The sequence below is a fragment of the Melospiza georgiana genome, chromosome 3, assembly GCF_028018845.1.
Source record: "Melospiza georgiana isolate bMelGeo1 chromosome 3, bMelGeo1.pri, whole genome shotgun sequence".
Lineage (NCBI taxonomy): Eukaryota > Metazoa > Chordata > Aves > Passeriformes > Passerellidae > Melospiza > Melospiza georgiana.
The window spans coordinates 16067727-16092196 of record NC_080432.1 but is presented as its reverse complement, the minus strand read 5'-3'; the positions used below and the strand labels follow the sequence as shown (position 1 = coordinate 16092196).

The 24470-nt window shown below is 50.3% G+C and overlaps 1 long non-coding RNA gene across 1 annotated transcript in view; it reads left to right on the top strand.

Annotated features, from left to right (window-relative positions):
• LOC131081998 (uncharacterized) overlaps positions 1-3537 on the top strand; it is a 29078-nt gene extending 25541 nt beyond the window's left edge. The window contains exon 3 of the long non-coding RNA XR_009114305.1: positions 3448-3537. This is a non-coding gene — a long non-coding RNA (uncharacterized LOC131081998). The remainder of the gene's footprint in view (positions 1-3447) is intronic.
• The last annotated feature ends 20933 nt before the right edge of the window (positions 3538-24470 follow it).

Below are 24470 nucleotides of genomic sequence, written 5' to 3'. Positions count from 1 at the left end.
CCCAGCAGGCAAGGGAGAGAAGCCAATGCACATAATCATGAATTTCCAGCTGAAGCTGTGCTTTGGGAAGGGAAAGGCTGATCCCTGAGCTCCTTGGAGCCCGCTACACCGAGATGCTTCTGCAGCAGCCTCGTGTTCTCAGCTGGCTTGTGCAGGAAATACATAACGCTCTCAAAACGACAGATTAATTACCTTGAATAAACTGGCCTTGACAAGCTCTGAAGGTTTTCAAGCCATTTTCTCTCAGTTGTGAGCATGTGCCCAGCACTGCAGGTCCCCCCTTCTGGATGGGCTTGCTCGAGTGGGCTTCTAGTGGCGTTTGAAATGTGAGCTGGTGACAAAATTACAAGGTGGAAGGATGGCAACTAATCAGAGCACAGTGATGCCATTCCTAATTAATTTACCAGCAGCAGCCACTGATCTGTGCCATTATTAGCAAACATTAGTGCTGTTTGCAGGAGTTGCAATAAACACATGGAGCCTCTCTGGGAAAACTCCACCACTGCCTCACCACCCTCACGGGGAAGAATTTCTTCCTAATAATGGAGCTTTTGAACCCATAAGCTCCTTCCGGGAAGAAGATTTTGAATCCAAACCAAAGTGCACCAACCTTCCAGCTGCTGGGAGGTTCAGGGAAAAGCAAAATATTCTTCCATTTGAGATCAGTGGAGGGCAAACTTTCATTTGTACCCCTTGCCTTGATCAAGGCTTAAGGGCTGCTCTCTCATCCAGGGCCCTGTGGAGCTGACAGGGGGAGCAGTGCCTTATAGGGCTGGTGTTTTCCTGCTGTGCAGTGGGCAGCTTACTTTCAAATTTGTGTCTAAGGGATGAAAAGAGAATAAATTAAATTTTGGCCGGTTGCACGTGTCCTGCAATTAATCTTTCGTGCTAATCTGAGACAAGCAAGATCTCAGCTGAAGGTGGGGTGGTTTTTAATCCCTGATCATGTTCTGCCTGGCTCTGGGGCCTTGGGGTGCTCAGATCCTGGGTGTGGGTGGGCAGAGGCAGTGTTCCTAGAGCAGGCTCTGCTCAGTCTCCGGAGGAATGTGAATTGCTCCGCTGCCAGTGTTTTTCCTGACCATCCAGTAACTTTGTAATTAATGTGTTAGCTTGTAATTAATGTGTTAGCTTGTTGCCAATTAACAAGCAAAACCGTCTTGGCTGCCAAAGGCTTTTCCACTCCCAGTGTATTCCCTTTTCTCTGCTGCCTTTCATCTCTGCAGTGGGGGGAATACCTCCGATCCAGCCATCTGCCCCTTCTCTCCAGGAATTGTTGTTGTGGCTCCTGGCCTCCTCCCACCCCAGAGGCAGCCAGCCCTCTCTGGGCTTGCCATGCTGCTCCAGGAGTTTTCTTCCTCCTCGCATCTCTGATCCTGCTTTTCTTCCCTCTTGGCTGCTTGCCCAGCTCTTTGGGACCATCTCCCTGTGTTTCCAGACACCCAAATCCTGCTGCTCCATCCCAGACTCCACTCTCCTGCTCCATCGCAGCACCAGCGCTCCCTCCCCGCCTCTCATGCAATCACCTCTTTATTCTCTCCATATGTGGTGTGTGTGTGTGTGTCTCTGGCAGGATATTTCTATAAATTCTTGCTCGCTGCCTCCATAAAATACCCGTTGGGAGTGGGGCTGGCTGGGGTGACCCAGATGCACAAGAGGAAATGTTTCATATCTCGAGGAGCACCGTCTGTGCCCCTTGGCAGCCCCTCCCGCCCGCCTATCAGATGTAGGGCTTAATGGGCTTAAGAATTAGAGCAGCTGCTTGCTGCAGAATTTATTGACTGGCTGTGCATAACGAGGGGAATTAAAATCCTAATTGGCTGAGCTGCTCCCCATCACCTGGAGAATTTTTAACTTTTCTCAGGGCTCCTGGGCTCTTCCCTCCCTGCTCGCCTCGCTCAGGTCCATAGCCTGCCCCAGGGAATCGCAGAACCCTTTATGATCCCTTTAGGATCGTCCAGTCCACGTCCTTGGGATGGTGCCACCCTCTTCCCCAGTGCTCCCCAGGAGGAGGCAATGGTGACAGTGGTGTTCTGGAGCTGGCCACCTGCTGCAGCTTTTGGAGGAGGTATTTTCAGTGGATTTCTTGGTGTCACCCTGCACCATGCCAGCGAGGCTCTGTTGCACAAAATGGATGTTGAAGAGTTAAATGTTAAAGCGTGCCTCGTGTAGCTGTGGCCACCAGGCCTTCCTGCTGCCTCTGCTCTGGGCTCTGCTGCAGCTCCCAGAGACCAGGAGAGGCTTTTCCTCCTGCGTCCCTTGCTCTCAGAGAGCCTGAATGGGCACGGAAATGGCCTCACTTAAGGCTATGTCTCATTACTACATTAAGTCAACAACCACTTGAGTATCCAAGGATTTTGATCAAAGCTAGATATTGAAAGGGGGACAAAGAGTGGCAAACTTATTTGACTTCCACTTATTTCCAGAGCCTGTTGAGCACTCGGCTGTACTCCTCGCTGGCCTGAAGTGTGCCTGGGAGAGCAGCAGCCTGCTCCCTGCTCCTCCTGGTCAGAGCAGAGGCTCTGGGCTGAGGGGAGGGAGGGCAGCCTGTTCCCTGCCTGTGCCTCGCCTCTGGCACCCACAAAGGAGAGGGGAGGTGTCCCCCTGTCCTGTCTCTGGGGACAAGGGACCCTCCCTGTGGTGTGGCTGTCCTGCAGGACTCACTGGAAGCTCACGGAGATGTGCTGGTGGGACAGGCATCAAGAGCTGCTGGGATCTGGAGTGGGCACAGTCCAGAAAAAGGCAAATCCAGATTTCTGCCCCCTGCTTGGGGTTCAGTCAGGTCTCTTTAATTCCATTTTCTCAGAGTGAGGAAAGGCAGCTGGCTTCTCCTGCCTACCTGCAGCATCCTCTGGGGATGTGAAGAGTGAGGAGGCAGGAGGAGTTCCCATGTGAACCTCAAACAAGGCCCAGTTTGGGGACCTGCAGCAGGTGGGTTTGCCACCAAAAGAACTCTGAAACTTTGGGCATCCATCGTGCTGTGCCCATCTCTAACACAGACCTTCTTCTGCCCCTGCCAGACTCATCAAGGCTGTGCTTCTGCAAGATGTTGGTGCCTCACCAAGCTGCCAGCACAGCAGCACAGATTCCTTGGGATTTTTTACATGGAAGTCCATCAGGATTTCGGATTCTGCTGGAGGCAGTGGGGTTTTACTGCAGTGTGTGTCATAGTCAGCCCTGGCTCCTTAGTGCTCTGTACCTAACGATGCTGTAGTAAAAATAAAAGTAATCTACAGTAAATGTATCCCAGGTCCTTATTTAATGATAAAACGCCCTCAGAGCAGTGAAAATAAACTGTTAGTGAGCCTCAGTAGTGTCTACAAAGAGGGTACTATCTCTTGGATTAATATGAAGTCCCCTCCAACAATTCTCAGTGTTATTTGCAGAGGGCTGGAAAACAGCAAGGGGAGCAGCAGCTTTCATCTGTTTGGGTTTTTCTTTCCCTTGCAGGCACGTCTAGGCATCATCACTCTGGGCTGAATCAGACCTGTCTGAGCATTCACCCTCCTGTCACAGAAGAAGCAAAGGATGCAGCAAGGCTCAGAGGTACTCCTGCTTTGCATTGAGCCCCACTTTTGTTACCATCCTGAAAACCCTTTGGAAATATGAAAGCAGAAACCTGTTGTGGTTGTGGCTGAAAGGCCATTGAAACCCAGAGAGCCCCCGAGTTTAACGGGGGAAGTCATGGTGAAGGCAGAGTGCAGCATGGGAATTTGCATTCAAGAGGAAGGAAAATGAGGGATTTGGGCAGAGAATAACTGATAGGTGCTGTGAATTCATTAAAAATGGGCTATAAAAGATACACTACAAGGTTCTGGTGGCAGACCAACAAAGCTTTTTTCTTCCCCTTCATTGTTTCTACTGTCACAGGATCCTCACAATAGCAGATAGTTTAGCCTTGTACTCCACGGTTCGTTATCTATTCTTCTATTTATTAATGCATTCTTGGGTCTTAGTGATGTGATAAACCATCCACGCTTTTCTTTTATGCTTTAATAGGATTCTTCTGGAACCCCCTCCATGTTTACATAACCTTGCAATTCACAGTTATCTATCATTTATTTCCTACTTTGTGCACTCTTGATAAAGCCGCTGCGGCGAGGGGCTCAGTGCCCTGGCTGTGGGGTGTCACCCCTTTGGGCTCCTCAGAACAAAGCCTTCCTTCAAAAATAGGGTCCTTTCCAGTGGGCTGTCCCTCTGCAAGGGCAGGAGGGAATCCTCCAAATCCAGGAGGATTTGGTGCCCTCTATCCCTCTACAGAAAGGTGGTCCAGGCTCATGAGGCAAAGGGGTGAGGATTCTGAGAGGACTCAACACTCTGGAGGGGCTGAGCTTGACTTCACTGGGAAATAAACAATTCAGTGTTTTCTCTGGGCAATGCCAGAGCTCCTTTGGAGTAGCCTGGTTGCTGGGACAATTTGCTGCCCAATGGAGCTGGGGCAGAAACTTTTTGTGTCAAACAAGCTTTGGAGGATGGAGCGCCAGCGTCACTGCGGGGCCGCTCTCCATCAGAGGCAGCAAATCTAAATATGCCATCTAAATATGACAGCAAACCTTTATTAAGCATACCAGGAAAGAGAAAGGGCTCTTCGGAACAAAGCCTTCCTTCAATAACAGGGTCCTTTCCAGAGGGCTGTCCCTCTGTAAGGGCAGGAGGGAATCCAGGAGGTTTGGTGCCTCCATCCCTCTACAGGAAGGTGGTCCAGGTTCATGAGGTTTCCAGGCAAAGGGATGAGGGTCCTGTGAGCCCCCAGCCCTGTGGAGGGGCTGAGCTTGACTTCAGTGGGAAATAAACAATTCAGTGTTTTCTCTGGGCAATGCCAGAGCTCTTTTGGAGTGGCTTGGCTGCTGGGACAATTTGCTGCCCAATGGAGCTGGGGCAGAAACTTTTCTTGTCAAGCGGCCTTTGGAGGATGGAGAGTCAGCGTCACTGCGGGGCCGTTCTCCATCAGAGGCAGCAAATCTAAATATGCCATCTAAATATGACAGCAAACCTTTATTAAGCATACCAGGAAAGGGATGCGAGACCTCATTTATGATTTCATTCATAATCCCTTCAAAATGAGTTGGTACCAGTATGTGATAAGTGGATTATGTGTTAGGCCCAAGTAAAGCCAGACACAATTAGTGCTTTAATAAACCGGTTGTATGCATTACTAACAACTAAGTCATAAGGGAATTGGCGTATTTACAAACCCTAATTAGTAGTTTGTTACTGTGATACCAAATTTAAACAAATCTGTAGCATTGCTGACCATCTGGGTTAGAAATCTCTGTTTTGAATTTAATTAGGAAATAGTTGTGACAGAAAATTGGTCCTTATTAGTTAGCTAACGATCAGCATTGCCCTAATTGAAATGAAGAACTGGCTGGCGGGTTTGTGAGATGTTTAGATACAAGCAGAGACAATCAAAAAATATTCTCTCACTTAGGACTTTGTGAGCTGCCGTGATTGATTAAGTAACATCCCCTTGATATTTTAGCAGCTAAAATGCAAATGACCCAGTGATGAGCGTGCATGACAAAAAACCTGGCAATTAGAGCTGTGCATTTCTGGGTTTGCTTTTAAAAGCAGTTCTGTGGGAGCTGGCCTGGTGTGGGTGCTCTGGGGGCAGAGCTGTGCCTTCAGCTTCACCTTCACCTTCCTCCCCTCAGGCATCCTCAGGAAGGGCATTGCCCCTCCTGGAGTGGGAGCCTGGTGCTTTTCCTGTCCTGGTGCTTTCCCAGAGAGCAGCTCTGACCCACTGAGGCACAGCCAGCCCTGTTCTGGCACCCAGCACTTGGTGGGATCTGGCTGTGTCCAAAACCTGCAGCTCTGCCAAGCAGACTGTGGGTGTCCAGTGCCTGATCCATGTGGGGAATGACATCCAGATTGGTTCTGGAAGCACACTTGGGGCAGCAGTGAACGTCCCCACCTTGCCATCGAACCACAGACAGGCCCTTCAGGACACAGGCTGCCGTTCTTAATTCATTTGTGCTGCCTCCCTTTATGGTGCTCCACAGGATGTTAGGATTCCTGGAAATGTTTCCAGATGAAGGAAAGCACACGTTGGCAATGTCACCCACCCCAGTGCCGCTGTCGGAGCAGCACTGGGCACCGAGGAACTCTTTCTGTCTTGGAGCAGACAATGAAGTTTCTGTAGGGGCTTTAAATCACTAAATGTTGAAAGGAATTCCCCGACGGCTTCATCAGTCACTGTGTAAGATTGTTAGAGATCTCCACCAGCTAATAAATTTGATTTGGGGTTTGTTTTGCTGGCATTTGCACAAACCCTCTGAGAACTATAGTTACTGTATTCCCATACAGTGTCTGAATTCCGAATTGAAATGCCCGTTCCCCTCTCCTCGGGGAGGCAAAATAAACCTTTGCCACAGAATATGAATGTCGCTTGTTTTTCCCGGTGAGCTGGTGCATCATTATTATTTGAGGAGATATAGTGTTTGACAAAACCATTTATTTTGTTCCAAATATTTTATTGAGTAATAAAACTTGTTTGTGTTGCTGCCACATGGGGGGATTTGTGCCTGTTAGGCTGGGAGGGAGGCGAGTGAAGGAATGGGGGCCCTGCCATGTGTCCCTGCTGTCCTGTCCTGCTGCACCAGGCTGTGCCTGGGGGGCTGTGCAGCCTGGGGGTGCAGGGGGACGAGCTGAGCCCCCCAGCCCTCCCTGCCCCACCCTCCAGGGTGCTGCAGGCTCAGGCGGCCGCACTGAGAAATAAAGGCTGTGTTGTTTGCTGGGACGAGTATTTTTTTTTTTCCCTACCCAGCACTCACAAGTTTATTATGAATGATCCCTTTTCACAGATGTTCCCGTTCTGAATGGGGGAGCAGCAGTGTTTCAGTCTAGAAGAATCCCCTGTGAGCAGAGCCAAGTGCAGCTGAAGCAGGGTGTGAGCTGGGCTGTGCCCTGCAGCCCCTGGCCAAGGGCTCAGGCTGGGGGGCTTGGGCTCATCAGCAGTGCCAGGCTGGGCTCTCTGCAAATCCACTCTTCTCCCTGCCCTGCCTCTGAGCTGGGGCCAAGCAAAGTGTGCTGCAATCCCCGCTGTGTTTTGCTCTTTCCTTGGTTCCCTTCTCCCGCCTTGTCTGTGAGACAGGGCCAAAGGGAATTATCTTCCAGCCCAAGGCTGCCCAGGCCTGGGGACACCATGCCCTCAGAGATGTCTGCACCAGCCTGGCTAGGAAGGGGTTTGCTCAAGGGGAAGCCAGCAAGCCCTGGATTTGGATTTTTGCAGTGCTCTGCTGCTTCACATCTCTGTTTTACATGCAGATGTTTGCCTGAAGGGCTCGCAACAGGCAGAAAGGTTTGAGATCTCCTGTTTGAACACAATCAGGAGCATCCTTTCCGTGGGTGGCAGTGCACAGGAGGCCCCGTGAGTGTCCATGCAGATGTGCTGCTGTAGCTGCCCCTCAGTGCTGGTGCTGGCAGCTCCTGGGGCCACCGGGGCCACCTCGTCCTTCACCCGCCAGCGGCTCGCGAGTGACACTGATGGTGAGCAGCAGGAGCCACCCCCCGTGAGCAGCGTGACAGCTGCCACCGAGCTTCCCAGGGGGGATAGGAGCGTTTAATGCCCTGGAAAATGCAGGGCCCCGCAGAGCATGCAGAGCATTGGCAATTGGGGCACTCTGGCAGGTACATGTCACCCGGAGAGTGGGGAGCCTTTGCTGCCGCCTCCCCCAGGCCTGGGGCTCAGCAAAATGTCCTTGTCCCCTGGTGTCCCTCGTGCCATTTGCTTTGGGGAGCTGAATCCACACGCCCTGGGTAGGGCAGGTGGTTGTTGGGCAGTGCTGAGGCCCAGCCACAGGTGTTGCCCAAAGAATTCCAGTGTTTGTGGTGGATGTTCAGCATCGCTTTCAGCTCACCCCTGAGGCACTGGCTGCTCCAGCCTGGTTCCAGCTGGCCAGGCAGGAACAGGCTGTGCAGGGACCCCCACCTGGGCACCACTCATCCTTGTGGGGAGGTTTAAAAGCATTTCCTTTGGTGGCTGCCTCGACCCACATGTTTCCCTTCCCATATCCACCCGCCTGATGATGGCCTCAGGCACATTCTGTCACCGTGGGCGTCTTGGCCACTGCCAAGGTCGTCACCAGCAGCGTTTGGGGACTCGTGGCTCGCCTGGGAGATGGATGGGAGGCATTGCTTCCCTTCAGCCGGTCATTAGTCCTTGCTCTGGAAAGGCTTAGCAATTCCAACCCAGTAAATTATGTGCCATTCCTCAAAAAAGTGGATAAATAAATGGGGCTAGAGCATGTCTTTTTTTTCGTCCTGAGCTTCGGCGTATTGATTTGGACATATTTCCAGGCGGGGAGTAATCAATTCTGGGGCAGAATAAAATAATTTCGGGCAAACTCTCGGAGCGGCTCGTCATTAATTTGCCTTTGGGGCCGGCGGGATGCGCTCGGCATCCTCGGCAGCGGTGCCCTGGGGATCTCCCGGCGCTGCCGGCAGCGAGGGCGGGGGCCGCCGGGACTAATGAATGCGCCGTGTTTGCTCATCTTTACAGAGTCCCTTATTACTGCTAATTGGGAGGGACAGTTCAAACAGGCACACAGGAGCAGTTGTGGCGGCAGCGTGACTTGCTTCGCTAAGGAGCGGCCGGGAGGGAGCCCCGGCGCATCGCGCCTTTGTCGGGGAGCCCTCCGGAGCCGGGCAGCGAGGGAGCCGCGGCCGGACAGACGGACGGGACGCTGTCCGGGACGCGGAGGAAGCCAGCGGCTGACGGAAGGGCTGGGCTGCTGGCGCTGCCCATGGGATCGGGGATGTGCTCGGCATTAATGCGCCCCCCGGGTCTGTGCCCTGCCTTGTTTCGGGGCTCCCTGGCAGGAGCGAGATCTCCCCTTCCCGCATCCCGCCTTTCCCCGTTATTTATCCGTTTGAGTGTTCTCATCCAAGCTCATATTCCTTCATTTATTGCTGCTTTGCCTAATTAAAACCTTTTGGATTATTCCCCTGCACGCCGAGTGCTCCTTGCAGCTGGGTACCAATTCTACATTTCTACAGCAGGATTGACCCGCTGCACTCTGTTTTTAAGAGATTTTTTTTTTTTAACGTTACTCGGGGAAAACAGCTAAGCATAAATGTTTTGGAAATAAGAGGAGGATGGGCTTTGTTTCTCAGCCACGTTTCGGGTTTAGTGCTGGACAGCAAAGGGGAGTGGGCTCAGGGAAGTGAGTCTGTGGCAATGCCAAGGGTAGGACGGGCACTGTCCCTCTGTCCTTCTGGAGGTTGGAGGTGTCCCCTCAGGCCCAGCATGTGCCCAGACATGCAGTGGAGCAGATGGGGTCCCCTGGGTGGGCTCAGGGCTGCTGCTAAGAGCTGGGAGAGGAGGGAGCTGCTGCCTTGTTTTGAGAAGTCAGGTCTGGCTTAAGCCTTTTAGTTTTTGCCTCTTCTTTTCTAATATAAAAATGAAGGTTTCCACAGTGAAAACTCGGTTTCTCTTTGAATGAGTAATTCCTCTCCCTTTAGAAAAAAAAAAACCACAAACTAAACCTCCACATCTCCTGTTTGTGGTGCAGGGGGATGGAGATTATGTGCATCTGCAGCCTGGCTTTAAATGCGTTCCAAAGGCGTATTGTGCACACGTTGTCCCTGAAGAGGATAAACCTAAGGGAACAATCTTAATCTCAGAAGTTCGCACCCACAGCTAAGGCAGTGGCAGAAAACACTCTGTGTGTGGCTGGAATCCTCGAGAGGAGCCCTAGCCCTGGCAGAGCAGCCAACAAGAGGCATTTTTTCCTCTTGCGTGTGTGGCGCAGATAAATCGAGTTTGTTTTGCAGCCCATTCTGCTTTAGATTTCCTGTGTCATAACTGAATGAATTTGTTGTTCATTGATACCTTAATATATAGGTTGTTGGGGAGGGATTTTTTTTTTTTTCGAGGGGGAAAACAATGTCCCCTTCACTCATGCCTGAATGGATTCATTTATTCTCCCTAACCTCCGGAAGTCATTTATTTTGCCCTGCGACAGCTGCAGGGTCTGTTTGTGCAGGAGGGCTGGCAAAGCCCTGCCCTTCCTCCTGCCCGTGCCCAGCTCCAGTGGGGCCAGGATGGGCTCGTGGCCTTTGGGAAGGGACAAAACTGCCCTCAGAAATGGCTCTGCTCTGCTCGGGCTGAGGCCACAACACAGCACTTTTGCTCTCCTTTCCTTTCCCCAGGGATGCTCCTGGGTGTTTATTTCAGTCCCTCTCCGCGCACTCTGATGGGTCCTAATCAGCAGCAATTTAATTAATATACATGCCTCTGCAGAGGTTGTGCTTCACTGTAACTTAGCAGTAACTAGGGGCCCTTTGGTGGGAATGTGGGATCTTTTCCATTTATTAAGGAAGGAAGGGAATTGCTCTCGCTGAGGAGATGTCAGTGTTGGTGCACTGTGCCCAGTTCAGTAAGGCCAGAAACTTCTGTGTGTTTCAATGGACAAAATAAATGTTAAAATCTCATGCTTCTCCAAAAACACTTCCAAACACCCTAAAGCCATTTCTTGGGAGAAACCAAACCCCACAGGTGTCCAGGCTCAGCAGTACCAGCTCTATTTTATCCCTGCAAACCTGGAAACTGCTGTGGGAGCTGGTGTAGAAAGGAGAAGGGAGGAACTCGTGCTGCCGTTGTGTCAGGCATGGCCACGCACCCTTTGGTCCCCTTGGGCACATTAAAAGTGTCCCTTAATGTCACTACTGAGCTTGGGGGAGAAAGGTGATTGAAGGGAATGAGGGGATTGAAGGGAATGAGGAAGGAAGCCCTCCATGGATCTGTACGCAGTGCAGTGTGACCTGGAGCTGCTCCCCCAGGCTCCCCCTGTGCCTTGGCTCATGTTTGACTTCCCCAGAACCCCGTGGAATTGGTGTGTGCCAAGTGTCCAGCTGGACACTGAGACTTCATCCCTCCCCTCCTAAAGGACTGCAGATCATCCATGGTCCAGCCAAAATCTCCTCCTTTCCCACCTTGGCACTTGGAAGAACACCCAGCTCTGGAGGTTTGGGGTTGTGTTCCCAAATTCAGAGTCAGCGCACCGCCCCTTGTTGTCCCCACCTGTGCGCTGGTCACCTCCTGGAGCTCTGGCACCCCTGGGGACCAGAGCCAGGACACTTGTCCCTGTGCCATGGGAGCACATGCAGGGAGGATCCATCCCCCGGGGTCGCTGGGTGCCCACACGTGGGGATGGCGGGAGGGAGGCTGGAGCCGCTGGCCGGGCTGCGCGCGGAGCTGCTCTCGGCCATCCCCGCGCTGCAGAGGCAGCAGCACCGGCCAGCTGTGCTAATCAGCAATAATGTGCAGCTTAGCAGAACTTCTCCATTAAAAGGTTTTGAGAATAATGTCTAAAATGAATGGCTGGGGAGGTGGGGAGGGAGGAGAGCCCCGGCAGCAGACCCCGGCTCCGAGCGCGCGGTCACGCTGTGCCTAAACCTGGAGCTGGGAATTGCTTTGGTTTGGTTTTTTTTGGTTTTTTTTTTTTTTTTAATTTAAAATTCAAATGTCTGATGTTCTTAAATTGAACAAATGATATTTTAAAAAAATATATCAGGCTCCAACATCTGCAGATTATGATTTGCATTTTGAAATTGGCTGCTTGAATTGAACAAGGATGAATACTGTCACTCTTCTTTCATTCGCTCCATTTATTTAATGAAATGCTAGAGGTCAACCCTTTGTCCTTAAATTAGTTACTATAAAAATCTTTTTGTACTTTTCTGCTTGTTATGATGTCTTCTAAGCAGAAGAAAAGGTTGCCATTAATTATGTCTTTGTTGAATATGGATATCTATTCAGAGTTAGTTAAACAGTTTCAAACAAAATTAGCATCGAGCAACTCGAAGGCCAGCTTTAGGTTGGTTATCAAGAATTTTTTGCTAAGAGAATGCTCTCCTGCAAGTGTGCATTATCTAATATATTCAGCTTTCAGTTGCTAATTTTTTTTCCAGATGAAGATGGGCTTAATTGAGGTTGTGCTTTTAAGTTTGTAGAGCTCTTCAGCATCTCATACAAAAGCATCTAGAGGCTTTTCATTTGTCTTGAGTATGTTTTAGATGTACAAATATTATTTACTTTAAACTCCAAATCAAAAGGCACGCTGTAACTATTTTAAATAAAACATTATTCTCTGCTGAAATATATATAAATTCAAAGGGAGGCTTTTTTTCATTATCACTTAATTTATGTGAAAGAGCCACTATTAGCAAATTTTAGGATAACACTGTGGGAGCGGTTTAGTGGCTGGTCTCGAGCAGGCATTTGGTTGTGTAATTTCCTCAGCAGAGACAGAGGCTGTGAGCTGGGGGTGAGGCACAGCCCCACTTTCAGGCAGTGCTTGGCTTTGGGAGCCTCTGGAGCAGGGTTTGGGGATTGCACCACACTCCTTGCCCAGGGAGCCCGGGATTTTGGGAACAGCCCCCTGAGTGGGTGCTGTCTCTCTGCTGAGGGGTTCAGGCTGGTCTTGGCTCCACTCCCTGCCAGCCCAAGGTGGCTTTTGGGGGGTGACAGGGCTTGGTTGGTTCCTGAGGTGCCCATGCCAGGGTGGGACACTGCTGGGGCTGCTCTCTGCCTGCACCATGCCCCGGGCACCAGACAAAAACCCTTCCTTGCCCCCAGAAATGTTTCTTAGCAAACCCTAAGAGAGCCAAGCTCCTTGGAGCATCACCCAGGCTCTGTGTGTGTGTGAGGCACCCAGGTTTTCCCAGCTGTGGGGCCTGGGCAGCGTGGAGGGGCCAGCAGCAGCTCTGGGTGATCCAGCCCGAGCCAGACAATAACGGGAGATGGGAACAGAGACGGGAGGAAAAGCTGCAAGCAAAAAAAAAAAAAAAGAAAAAAAAAGAAAGACAATTAGGAAAAGTAATAGGAAAATATAAATGTGGTAGCAGAGGATTAGTCCTAGTCATTGGAAATGCAAATGATCTCCGTGCTCGCTCCCAACATCTTTTTTCTAGGCTTGTGTTTCAGAAAGGATTTTTCTCTCGTTGTGTATTTTTTTCTCCCTTTTCCTCCTCCTCAGAGCAGCAGTGCTGCTTTCCCAGCAGCATTAAATATTCCCCAAGCTGAGACACTAACCTTGTAATACTTTTAGGTATAATATACAGACTTTTTTTTTTTTTTTTTTTTTTCATTTTAAATGGTAGCTCATAATGACATTGTGGAGTAGGGATCCCGAGTCAGCCTTATTATCATGGTGTCTCCTTGAGCTGAACCTCCGAGAAATGCGAAGGGGAGACCTTTTGGAATGAACAAATCCTTTAGCTGCCTGTAATTATTTATTAAAATAGGCGGCCGGGATGAAGGCCGGGGAGGGGGAGGGAGGAGCAGCATCCGTGTCTGTCTCCCCGGACAGACACACGGACGGAGATGCACACCCGGGCAGCCAGCAGGGCCAGGATGGCACCTGAGACGTGTCAAACGATGGCTGTGCGGCCGGAGCGATAAACCATGCCCGGGTGACACGTTCGGAGTTGTTGGGTACCGGAGGGACCCGGAGCATCCCGCGGGATGCGGGGGTCTCACGGCAGGATTGGGAAGGATGTAGGGAAAAAGGGAAATGAGGATGGGAGCAGTGCTTTAGTGCTTTCCCACTCCGTGCGCGAGTGGTGAAAGCGAAACCATTCTGCTTCATTAGCTGGCTGAAAGAAAGGAGGGAAAAGGGGGAATAAAAGAAACAAACCAAACAAACAAAACCCGACCAAAAACCCCGACAAATCGCAAACCAAACAAACAAGAGACGCGCCAAGCAAAAGCCCTCCGAGGCACCAAGCAAACCTGGCCGGGGTTTCGCGGAATGCTCGCTCCGGTGGCCGCAGACGTGTCCAGCTCCGGTGCCCGGGAGCGCCGCACTGCCGCGACCCTCTCCCTGCGGCGGCCGCAGAAATTTTATAAACTTCGCCTACTTTAAAAAAAAAAAAAAAAAAAAAAAAAATCTTTGGGGTCAATTTTCCACTTGTGCCTGCAGCTCTCGAACGAGTACTTTTATGGTTCCTTCTAGCGCGCAGGATTTATCTGCGGCTCTGTGAAGGGCTTTTACATTTAATCCAGCGCTGAAGTAGTAATTTGTCGGCGGCGCTTCCTAGCAGGCTTTTCTTTTAACTTGGCCGGGATGCGGGCCCTTTGTGCGGGCTGATCTGAGCCGCACAATGCCCGGGCAGGGCGGCCCGAGCGGGGCCGAGCCGGGGATGCCGTGAGTGCGGGGCGCAGGGAACGGGCTGGGGACACCGCGACCCGCTGGCTTTTCCACGGAGCCACCGCTGCTCGGGGTTTATAGCAGCTCCTGTGCCTTTTCTGCAAAGGCTCTCTCTTTTTTTAGTTCTTTTTTTAGATTTTTTTTAAATTTTTTTTCCCCAATCCGCTTGGATAACCGTTTTTTAAAAATCAAATTTAAAGTTCCTCTTGCACTGGGATAACGTGCTTGGGTTTTTTTTTTTTTTTTCCTAAAGAAGGCAATGCTTCATAGCCTGTCCGTATAGATTTTTCAGGGAGAGGGAAATACCATATTAAAGGAAGAGAATCTTTTACCAATTCTTTATTTTAATCGAAGTATGGCAATTTTTAGAATAATTTTCGAAGCGAGAGTTTCACCCTTCTGCCTTGCAGATGCCTGTCTTTTTTATTAAAAATAGCGTTGTTCTGATACCAGTGCTGTGGACAAATCTTTTATTCCAGATGCAAAAAAGTCTCGGGGACACGTTTGGACGTAGCAGCAGCGTGTGAAATAGTGCCCGACAAATATGAAATAGTCTCTCATAAATAAAGATACCAAAGCCACAATATTAAAAATGGGAGCAGCTCTGCCTTGCCTCCCTTTTATCACAGCATTTCTAAACCGGGCTGATACCGCAGGCGGCTTTTTGGTGACGGCTCAGGAGAGGAACGCTGCTGTATTTACATGAATTATGCCCGTGCTTTACACTCTGCAAAGTACGGAGGGGGCCAGCCGGGTCTCTTTTCCACCTTGGGTAAATGTCAGCATCTCTAAGTTTAAAAAGCACTAAAAAAGCTGCTTTTGGGAGCGTTTTGCCCCAGGTGTGGGCAGGGCCAGCTCCCCTGGCATCCAACACGGGCATCCATCCCTGAGATAGAGCCCGAGCGATTCCAGGGATCTCGGTGAGCCACAGGGAAGGGAGCCCGCTGCAGGTACGGCGGCGGCACGTGGGCAGGGAAGGAGCTTTTATGGGCATGATTTAGTGAATATGAGAACATATTTTGTGCTCCATTGTTTAGACTCAAGAAGGCATAAAATCTTTAACATCTATTTATCACGTAGCTGTTTTAATGTAAACATTTGTCTATTTGGATGAAGTGTTTTCATTATTAAGCTAATTTCCACATGTTTCAGATAGACTGATGAGTTCGAGGCAGAGCACTCGCTGATGAGAAACGAAATTCGGCCGCGGCTCAGCCTGCTGTCAGATACATCTTCATTAGTTTTTGTCATTCACTGATGGCAAATGCTCTATAAATGAGATGACGATCAGGTCCGCCTTGATAACTTGCCTTATCTCATTAGTTTTCACATCAAAGTTAATCAGCAATGTGAATTGTAATTGCTGGAAGAGACAATGCAATAGATCACTCGGCCTTTTTTTTCTGCGTGGCATCTTGAAACATCAGCAGGCTGGTGTGAGTAGATAGGCTCCGAAGGAAAATGATGTGGAAAGCATAATAAGCAAGCTGCTCGGAATTAATGAGCTTACCCAATAAGAAAAGAATAACCAATCAATGTGAGCTGGGCAAATATAATTTAGGAATAATTGCTTGATTGGTTGTCTATAGTAGGCTGATTTGACCACACACAAGGATTAAGAATTAAGATGTCAAGGCAAAAAAATAATTTGGCAACTGAGGGCATGTAATTTTTTGTTCCCCTCCCTTTACGACTGGAAGCGATTGCTGTTTGATATGTTATTCCCCGGGAATGGAAACATTACACGGGGTGGGGTCCTTCCTCTCCTTTATACGCTCCTTTTATCGCACGAGGTCTTTCAAACCTCGCCGGGGATACTGCAGCACGGGACATTAAAAACGAATGGGGGAGTAAAATAAAACTGCAGAAAAGCCCCCAGACGTCCTCATTTGTGAGGCTGCACGGAGAGGAGGAGAGGAGGAGAGGAGGAGAGGAGCAGGGGCTGCTGGCTGTGCCTAGTGTTGGCAGAGCCCGTGCCCCGTTCCAGACCCTGATCTGGAGTGCGATTCCCTTTCCCTACAATTCTCCCCACAGCCATTGGCCAATTAGCAAAGAACCCTTATATTCTTCTATCTAAACTACGGGGAAGGTTCAGCCAGAAGGTAAATTTGCTTTGATCTACATTACACCTAATTGAGTCACCACCAATGTCTCTATCCCAACATCAAGAAATGTGAAAATGTTAGATTATTTCACTGGGGATTAAACCTAATTTTCGCGTGTTCTGCATTAACCTATTAGGCTGACTCATCTGCATTGCTAATGCGGCTCAGGCAGCTGTCACCGCTAAAGAAAAACATGATCATGCAATCCTTGAATGAATGATTCCAGCTCTGATTAGTGTTAGTGAAGTTAGCTGAGCCCTGGTGATAAGGCAGGAAAATTCCCAGGTTGCCAATAGCTTTGAAAATTATCAGACTCCGGGCAAAGATGTGGCTGGCGGCTGGCGGGGCCTCCCTGCGAAGGTGGCATTATTTAAGGCCGTCTCTCTCTTCTCTTCGGGTTGCTCGCTGGAACGTGGCTGCTGCTGCTGCTGCTCCTTCCAAGGGGCTGTGCCAGGATTAAAATGATAATGGGCAGAGACCTGAGCGTGGACAGCCGCAGGTTTTTCCCTGCCTGGCCGCATCCAGGCTTTAAATGCGGTTTCCAGAGGGCAGAGATGCCCGAGCAGGAGAAGGGCCTTGGGGGGCCGGCACCAGGCACGGCCCCGGGCTGGGCTCCGCTCTTTGTTCCCGTCAGCTCCAGCCGCTCCTCATTCTATCTGTCAGATTTAAATAGGAAAAAAAGAGGGGGGGAAAAGCAACAATGGCCCATCCCCTTGAGATGGGAAAAAATTTAGGAGTGAGTTATCCCCGAGCAATAGAGCCAGGAGCCAATTTAATCCGATTAGCGCCCGCTGACAATGGATGCTCCTCACCCATTGTGGACAGAAGCTTTCACTTTATTTGTTTCTATTAGCTGAGAACCCAAGATATTGGAAAAGTGGAACTTTACCCCAACAATTGAAGAAAAAACAAATCGAGAGAAATCATCTAAAGTGTCAATATTGATCTTTTGGCCCTGAGTGTGTGCGGAGAGGACTTGTTGAGTGCCCAGAGTTTGCTGTGTGCTCTTGGTGCTCCCCGAGCAGGGGGTGCTGAGTGCACAGAGCAAGAGCTGCCCAGGCAGAACAGAGGGGTTTCCATGGGAAAAGACTCGGAGCTGTTCACCAAACCACAGCACTGATAGGGAATGTAGCAGGGCTTTAAGCTGCCAGGCACCTGCTGGTGTTAGCTCCCAGCTCCTCGGCGCACACGCTCGCTGCAGGTGTCGGCAGGGTTTTCTTCCCATCACGTTTCATGGGGAGAAGCTGCTTCCCACACACCTGGAATGCATTCTCCTGTCTCCCAGCACCGATATCTGTGACAGCCACAGCTCTGCTCGGCGTCACCAGCAGCTTCCCCCGTCCCTGTGTGACAGTGGAGTCGCTCCAGAGGGGACAGGGCACACCTGGGCTCCATGTGCTGCTGGAGCCACCTCCCTGAGCCACCTGGGGCAGGTTGGTGTGACCAGACCCACTGCAAGGCCTGCTTCATTTTTGAGAAACAGGATTGCCCTCGGTGCTGCCCCGCACATCCAAACCCTGCAGACATCCCCAGGAGCCCTGGGAATGCCACCCTGGAGATGTCCAAGCCTGCCAGGCATTGCTGGGCAGTGAGGGGCAGGGTGGAGGTGGACACCAAGGTCAGCACAGGGTGGTGACCTGTTCCCAACAGATCAACACTGCCTTCAGAGCCCCAGGGATTCCAAGGAGAAGGGGAGGAGAGGGATGTGTGGCAGCAGGAACACTCCCTTCACCAAGGGGCCTTCCTGGGGACCCTCACCATGGGCTGGCAATGCTGGCCAGGGCAGCAAACAATAAAATTCGGGTTTTACCCCCAAGGTTTTTGCTGTCTGGAAAAGCAGGGCCCCACTGAGAAGAGCAGTGCTCCCAGAAAAGGAGCTGCACTGCAGGTTGGGAGAGGTGCCTGTTAACACCCCAGGCTCCTGGAGTAGCTGCAGACCAGAATTTTGTGTCCTGATCCACACCCTTGCAGGTCAGGGCAGAATTTCCTTGAGCACCCATCCCTCTCCTCCCCAGTGGTGCTGCCCTGTGAGCGACAGCCTGCCTGGGAAAAAAGGGTCAGAGGAGGAGAATTATTTCCCAGAACTACCCCACAAAAATGACTTCTTACCCTAAAATAGGATTTTTTTTTTCTCCCCTCTGTTTCAGTGGGCAGCTCCAGGTGTCAACTGAGCAGAGTCAGGATCAGCTGCAGTTATTCCAAAGTGCGTGTCCACGTGCGGAATATTCCAGAACAGGTATTTCACTTTAAATTCATGCCCTGTCTTATTCCAGAATATTTTCCCTGCATAGAGAAGCACTTGGCTGGGGTCTCTGCTTGCTGCCGTGCTAGTGATAAGATGGATTGGCTGATCTAATAGGTCTTTTCAATCTCTGATTTTGAAAGCTAAGATTGGGAAATTAATTTCAGAAAGGTCAAAACAGAGCAAGGCTATCCTGCTGCTGTGCGATGGATCCTATTTTTTTTTTTTTTTCGAATCTGCCTATTGAGGGAAAGGTTAGTTATTCAGCATCCTGCAAAGAGAAAGAAATAAATAAAGCAGGCCGGGGAACACAGGAGTGTATAGATCTGCTGACCCATTCGCAATCCTCAGTTAATGAGAGCGCCGGGGAGCGGCGGCGCTGAGAGGCGCCGGGGCCGGGGGCGCCGACCCTGCGGGCGGCAGCGCGCTGTCCCCTCCTGTCCCCTCCTGTCCCCAACGCGCGTGGCCCCCGCGGTGGCCCGAGCCTGGGAGGTCTGCTCCCACCCCCGGCAATGGGAAAACGCCGGGCACATCCCTGGGGTGTCCACAAAAATCCCAGCCTGAGGCGCGGAGAGGTTGGGAACCGCTGCGGGTCATGGGGAGGTTTGGGGAATCGCGCCGTGGGGTTTTAGGGTAGGGGAAAAGAAGATTCAGAAGGAAAGGGGGGGAAAAAGAGAAAACAAAGGCTTTGTGTAGGTATTTCCTTTTTATGTGGTTCTCTTCCAACTAGGCCAGACAGTAAAATTTTGTTAATTTTTTTACTAAATTGTTTTAGTGCTTTTAACGACCAGGGAATCAGGAGGAGAGCAAAGGGGCCAGTTAGGAGGGAATGACTTCTTAATTAACAACAAAATAGATTTCTCTTGTTTGTTTGCTGTTTGCCTTTTTTTTTTTTTTTTTTTTGGCATCTCCATATGTTATATTCAGCAACCTGTTCACTCCTCTTCTTGTGGATGAATATGTGATGCTGGATTTTGGGAAGTGGGGGGAAATCGGCCAGTTTGAGCAGGACTGATCAGACTTTGTCCCAGAAGCCCGGGGAGGTTGTGCTGTGCCTGGGAGGTGTCACCTGTGGGGAATCCTGGTGGCTGCTGCTGTGCCTGGGATTGCTGCTGATTGCAGCCCCATCTCCCAGTGGGATCCACTTGAGATGTTCCCAAGGGGCTGCTGCAGGGAGGAATGGAGTGAAGGCTGAGCTGTGGCCATTCCAGACCTCACAAGGCCCCTCTCCCTGATTGAAGGACAGGCTATCCTGTGAGCACTAACCTCAGAGCAAACCCAGAGAATCCTGCTGGTTGCTCTGGAGATGGGATCCTGCCTGGAATACCTGGCCAATGCAACATGAATTAGCACACCCATCTCAGGTGTAATTCACCCCTGAACCTGTTCCAGCCAATGTCGCTTCACAGTTCCCTCTTTGCAGACAAATCCTAAATGTGTGCGGATCCAGGGCTGTCCCTACCATTACTGGAGCTCTCCACTTTCTTGCTTTTCCTGTTGCTTTCTGCAGCCAGCTGTACAAAACCCAGACAGGAATGATGGGTAAAATAAGTATCTCCAGCTGAGGATTCTGCTCCCAGGTTCAGTGGTAAATGGCAATTATTAATCAATATACACAAACTACTTCATTTCCTTAGCACATCAGGCCACACTGGAGGTAAAAGCATAATTGGGAAATGGGTTGTGTATCTCATCCTGAACACAAGATGCCAAGGAAAATGCTGGAGCAAACAAACCATAACATCTGGGTTATCCTTTACCAGCAGAGAATCCCTAGCAGGTTTGACTGGACACCAGAGCACCTCTAGGCAGAGTTCTCATACCTTGGGATTTCTTCCTGGAACTTTCAGAGGATTTTTCCCCAAGTTGTGTTCCTCCCCTATGAAAGGCATCTTTACCTGCAAGAGAATCCAGTCTCAGGGTCAAAAAGATGTTTTGGACTTTATTATCCTCTTTTTTTTTTTTTTTTTAATGTGTGCTGTGGACTTTTTCAAATTCAACCACCGCTTAACTGTATAATTTGACTGTTTTATTATCATTATTGCAGTAACTTCACATTGAGTGTGCACTTGTAGCAAACAGGCAGGGAAAAACAGAGTGATTCTTGGTGAGGGTGCCACAAAGGTGTGCCTGCTGTGTGGGCTGTGGGTGCTCAGCCTCGGGCAGATCCCAGGAACACCGGGGAAATAGCCATAAACCCTATTTAAATAGGGAGCTGGTGGGAGGGAGAGGGGAACATTTATTACCATCTAATCCCGCTCAGGTTTTCTACACCATATGTCTGAGCAGCAGAACATGTGAAATGTGTACTAATTACTCTGCTTGTGTCATGTGTGTATATTTTATATGCAGTCCCTGACCTTTTTGTTAATAACTTCACATTATATTCATTGACCTGAAACAAATTGAATTCAGTGGCACTCACTCCAGAATTGAATTACATAGTCTTCTTAATTGGTCTCTTATTTAAATGTGGAAAAGTAACAGTTTACCACCTGTAATTATTCTTTTCCTTAAGAAATTCCTGTGGAGAGAGTGTGTGTGTGCCTGCCCATGGCACACGTGCCGGGCTCGTGTCCGGGAGGAATTCCCACAGGAGCCCCAAGCCCAGCTGGCACCGTGGGGCAGGAAACAAACCCTGAGAGTTTTTTAAGAGTCCATCTGAAGAAAAACCACTTGTAAAAGTGTGTGAAAGCACGGGAAGGATCTCCTCTGCTGGGGGAAAGGGCAGCCCTGGCCCAGCCCAGCCTCCACCAGCCAGCATTCCCTTGCTTTGCCAGGTCCTGTCCCGGGATAAGGAGAGCACAGAGGGTGGAGGTGGGAGCTCTGGGAATGCTGACCCGCCCAGAGTGGAGGTGGGAGCTCTGGGAATGGGAGAGAGCGCTCCTGGCTGGAATCTCCGCTCGGCTCTCATCCTTCTGAGGCCGAGTTAATTGCCGAAGCCGCGAGGAGGAGACTTACTCTTTACTTACTATATTTAACTTAAAAATGCAAATGTTATTAGTGTCCCGATCAGTGATAAGAGTGCCTTTGTGCCAGGCTTTAACCTCCATTAGGGGGGATTAGGAGAACGTATCCACATTGGCATTTTCCAAGTGTCACTGTGACAGCACTTGCTGCACAAATGCCTGGCTGTCACACTGAGGTTTATCACCAGGTTTTTTCCTGCGAATGCAGACTAATAAGCCCAGAAATTACAATTGCCTCCCTGCCGAATCTGTGATAGGCGGAAATAATGATATCAGTGCCCTGCTAATCTCCTGCCTCCGCGCTTGGCACCAGCCTATTGAGTCACCTGTCATACGCCGCTTTGATGAGGCGAATTCAATCTCTCAGCTATAATGACAATGGAGCCATTTTAATGTTTGGAAATGATTATGTGAAGGTTTCTCTTTGCTCTGTCTTGGCAAGCAAACCAGGTCAGCGTTCCGGCTGTGTCTCCCGCCGCCGCTAACGACTTGGAAGGAGCTGGCCTGTATTAAGTGAATATGCCAAGTTATTAGAAAGGAGATGCCGAAGGCAGCTGGAGGGGGGGAGGCTCTTTTTATTTCCTTTTTCACAGCAAGCGTGAGCCTGAGAAGATGCTTCACACACGTGAGCATCTCCCACGCACCCCTGGTGCCCGGCGGGCCACGAGAGCCCCGTGCGCTGTGTGCCGGCAGCCACAGGCTCCTTGTCCCAAAATCCACCTGGGAATGGCTGGCATTGCACAACAGGCCACATGGAGCTGGCTTCGTGGTGAACAAACCAAGTTCCCAAACCTGTTCGAAGCCCTCCAGCCTGCTGGTGTGCTGGGAAGGAGGGCTGCACCCAGAGCCTGGCTGGGCAGCCGTGGAGAGAATCTGCGGTGCTGGATCCACCCCTGCCCGGGTGTCCGTGTCAATTCACTTTGGGGTAGAGACACTGAATTTCTCCTTCTCTCAGGTGTCTCTGTGTGTGAAACGAGGTCCTTTGAACAGCAGCTGAAATACTTGGTTTGTTTATTTGAGTATAAAAGGAAAATGGCTATGTTTCCTCAAGCTGCCAGTGGTCTCAAATGCTCGAGGAAAGTGTTTTCAACTGGACAAGGGCTTAAGTCTCCTTGGAGGAGCGCAGGGTCTGTCAGAGCCCGCTGCTGGAATTCCATAGGTTGGGCACAACCTGGGGACTCCTGGTGCTGCCCAGTCTCCCAGCTGGATGGCCTCTCCCTGGCATCTCTGCCAGGATCCCAGGGGTGTGGGTGGCACAGCCATGGCCCAGTCCTGCAGAGAGGCTGGCACATCCCAGCGGGAAGCACCACTTCCCACACGGTTCCATCACCACCACCCTGTGAGAGCCTCTGGCACTGAGGTGTTTGCCACCTTCCCTTGGCCTTCCCTGCTAGGGGATGGGTTTTAACCACTACAACATTAATTTTCCAGAATCCTGACCAAGTCTTTGCCAGGGCAGGGGTAAAGCAGCAGAATTTCAGATGTCAAGCTTTTATTAAGGTGAGTGTTCAAGGCTGGCCCTGGATGGGTGTCCTGGGCCACTCTTCAGTGGGTGAAAGGCAATTGTTGGGCTGGAGAGAGGACGGAGCAGAACCCAATTGACCCACACCGTGCAGGGAGCAGCGCTGAGCCCCTTTCACCAAGAGTCCTTGCTAAGAAACCTTTTTTATTAGAGCTGAGTGCTGGAATTATTTCAAGGAAGTGATTATCTGCCTAATAACGACTGTGCCCACGTGAGTGACCGCCACAGGGAGAACCAAGGCAGCGGATTTGGAGATGGGCTGGGCAAAGCAGCGGTGACACGGGCACACGGGGCTGTCCCCATGGGCACATGGGGTTGTCCCCAGTGACACAGGCATGCAAGGCTGTCCCCTTGTTGTGTTTGGAGGGATGCTCCTACTGGGAGCTTGGCCTTGCTGGTGGGACAGGATGGATGATGGCATCAATGCTGGGATGTCCTTTGGTTTTGGAAGGGCCCAGCTTGGGGCTGGGTGTCACCCTGCTGCCCTGCCAGGCTGGTGCCTGCATGGCGGGGAGCTGGGCACCCCCACATCCATCTCCCCTAATTAAGGCAGCCAATCTAATTAGGGCGGTGCCCCGCGCCGCCACCCCATGGGGGCGCATCAAAGCCAGCGTGGGGCTGGCGCACGGGCAGCGCAATTACCCAAGTTAAGAAAACATCCCTGTAATTAGCCAGGCAACTCCGAGCACAAGGAATGGAAATTAGTCACAGCGCAATAAATTAGTCGGTGCATATATTACGTGCCGGGAGCACCCCGGGGGCCTCCTGTTTTCAAAGCTTTGGTTTGCAGCCCCATGCCTCTCAATAAAGCATTCATCCCTAGGTGATTATGTGCCAGCAAAAGGAGTTTTTAACTGAATTACAAATTTTCTTTTCTAATTCTTTTGTAGGCAGAATTGGGATCCCTCACTTTTTTCTCTCTCTTTTTTTTTCTTCTTGTTTTTTTTTTTTTTTTTTGTTTTTTTTTCTGAAGGTCCGGGGAGCAAAGCCACTTCCCTCCCCCTTCAGCTAATAATTAATTTTCAGCTTTTCAGGGTGCTTCAAGACCCTGCATTGTTTGCTTTAATTGGGAGCGGTAGTTAAGGAACTATTTCAGAATCCCTCCCCAATTCTGAACTATTTTAGCTGTCGTTTCTTTCCTGGGGGAAGAAAAGGGGAGGGCGAAGCAGGAAATTGGACTGTAGCAGCACATAACATTTGCATCAAAATAATACAGCCGGCAACAGAAAATCACAATCACATCACTCAGAAGGAAGGAACAGAATACAAATTAAAGGAATAATGTAAATTTTTTGCCATTAAGCTTCAATGACCATTTGAAATGGTGCAAGGCACAAAGGTTTTGATGAGCATCATCCAGTTTGATTATTCATACTTGTGCTTCTGCTTGAATTAAAGTAGGAGTGCTAGAGCCTGTTAGAGCAAAATATTTGAATTGGTAGTGAACTCTCACCTTTACTTGCATCCATTTACTTTTCAAAT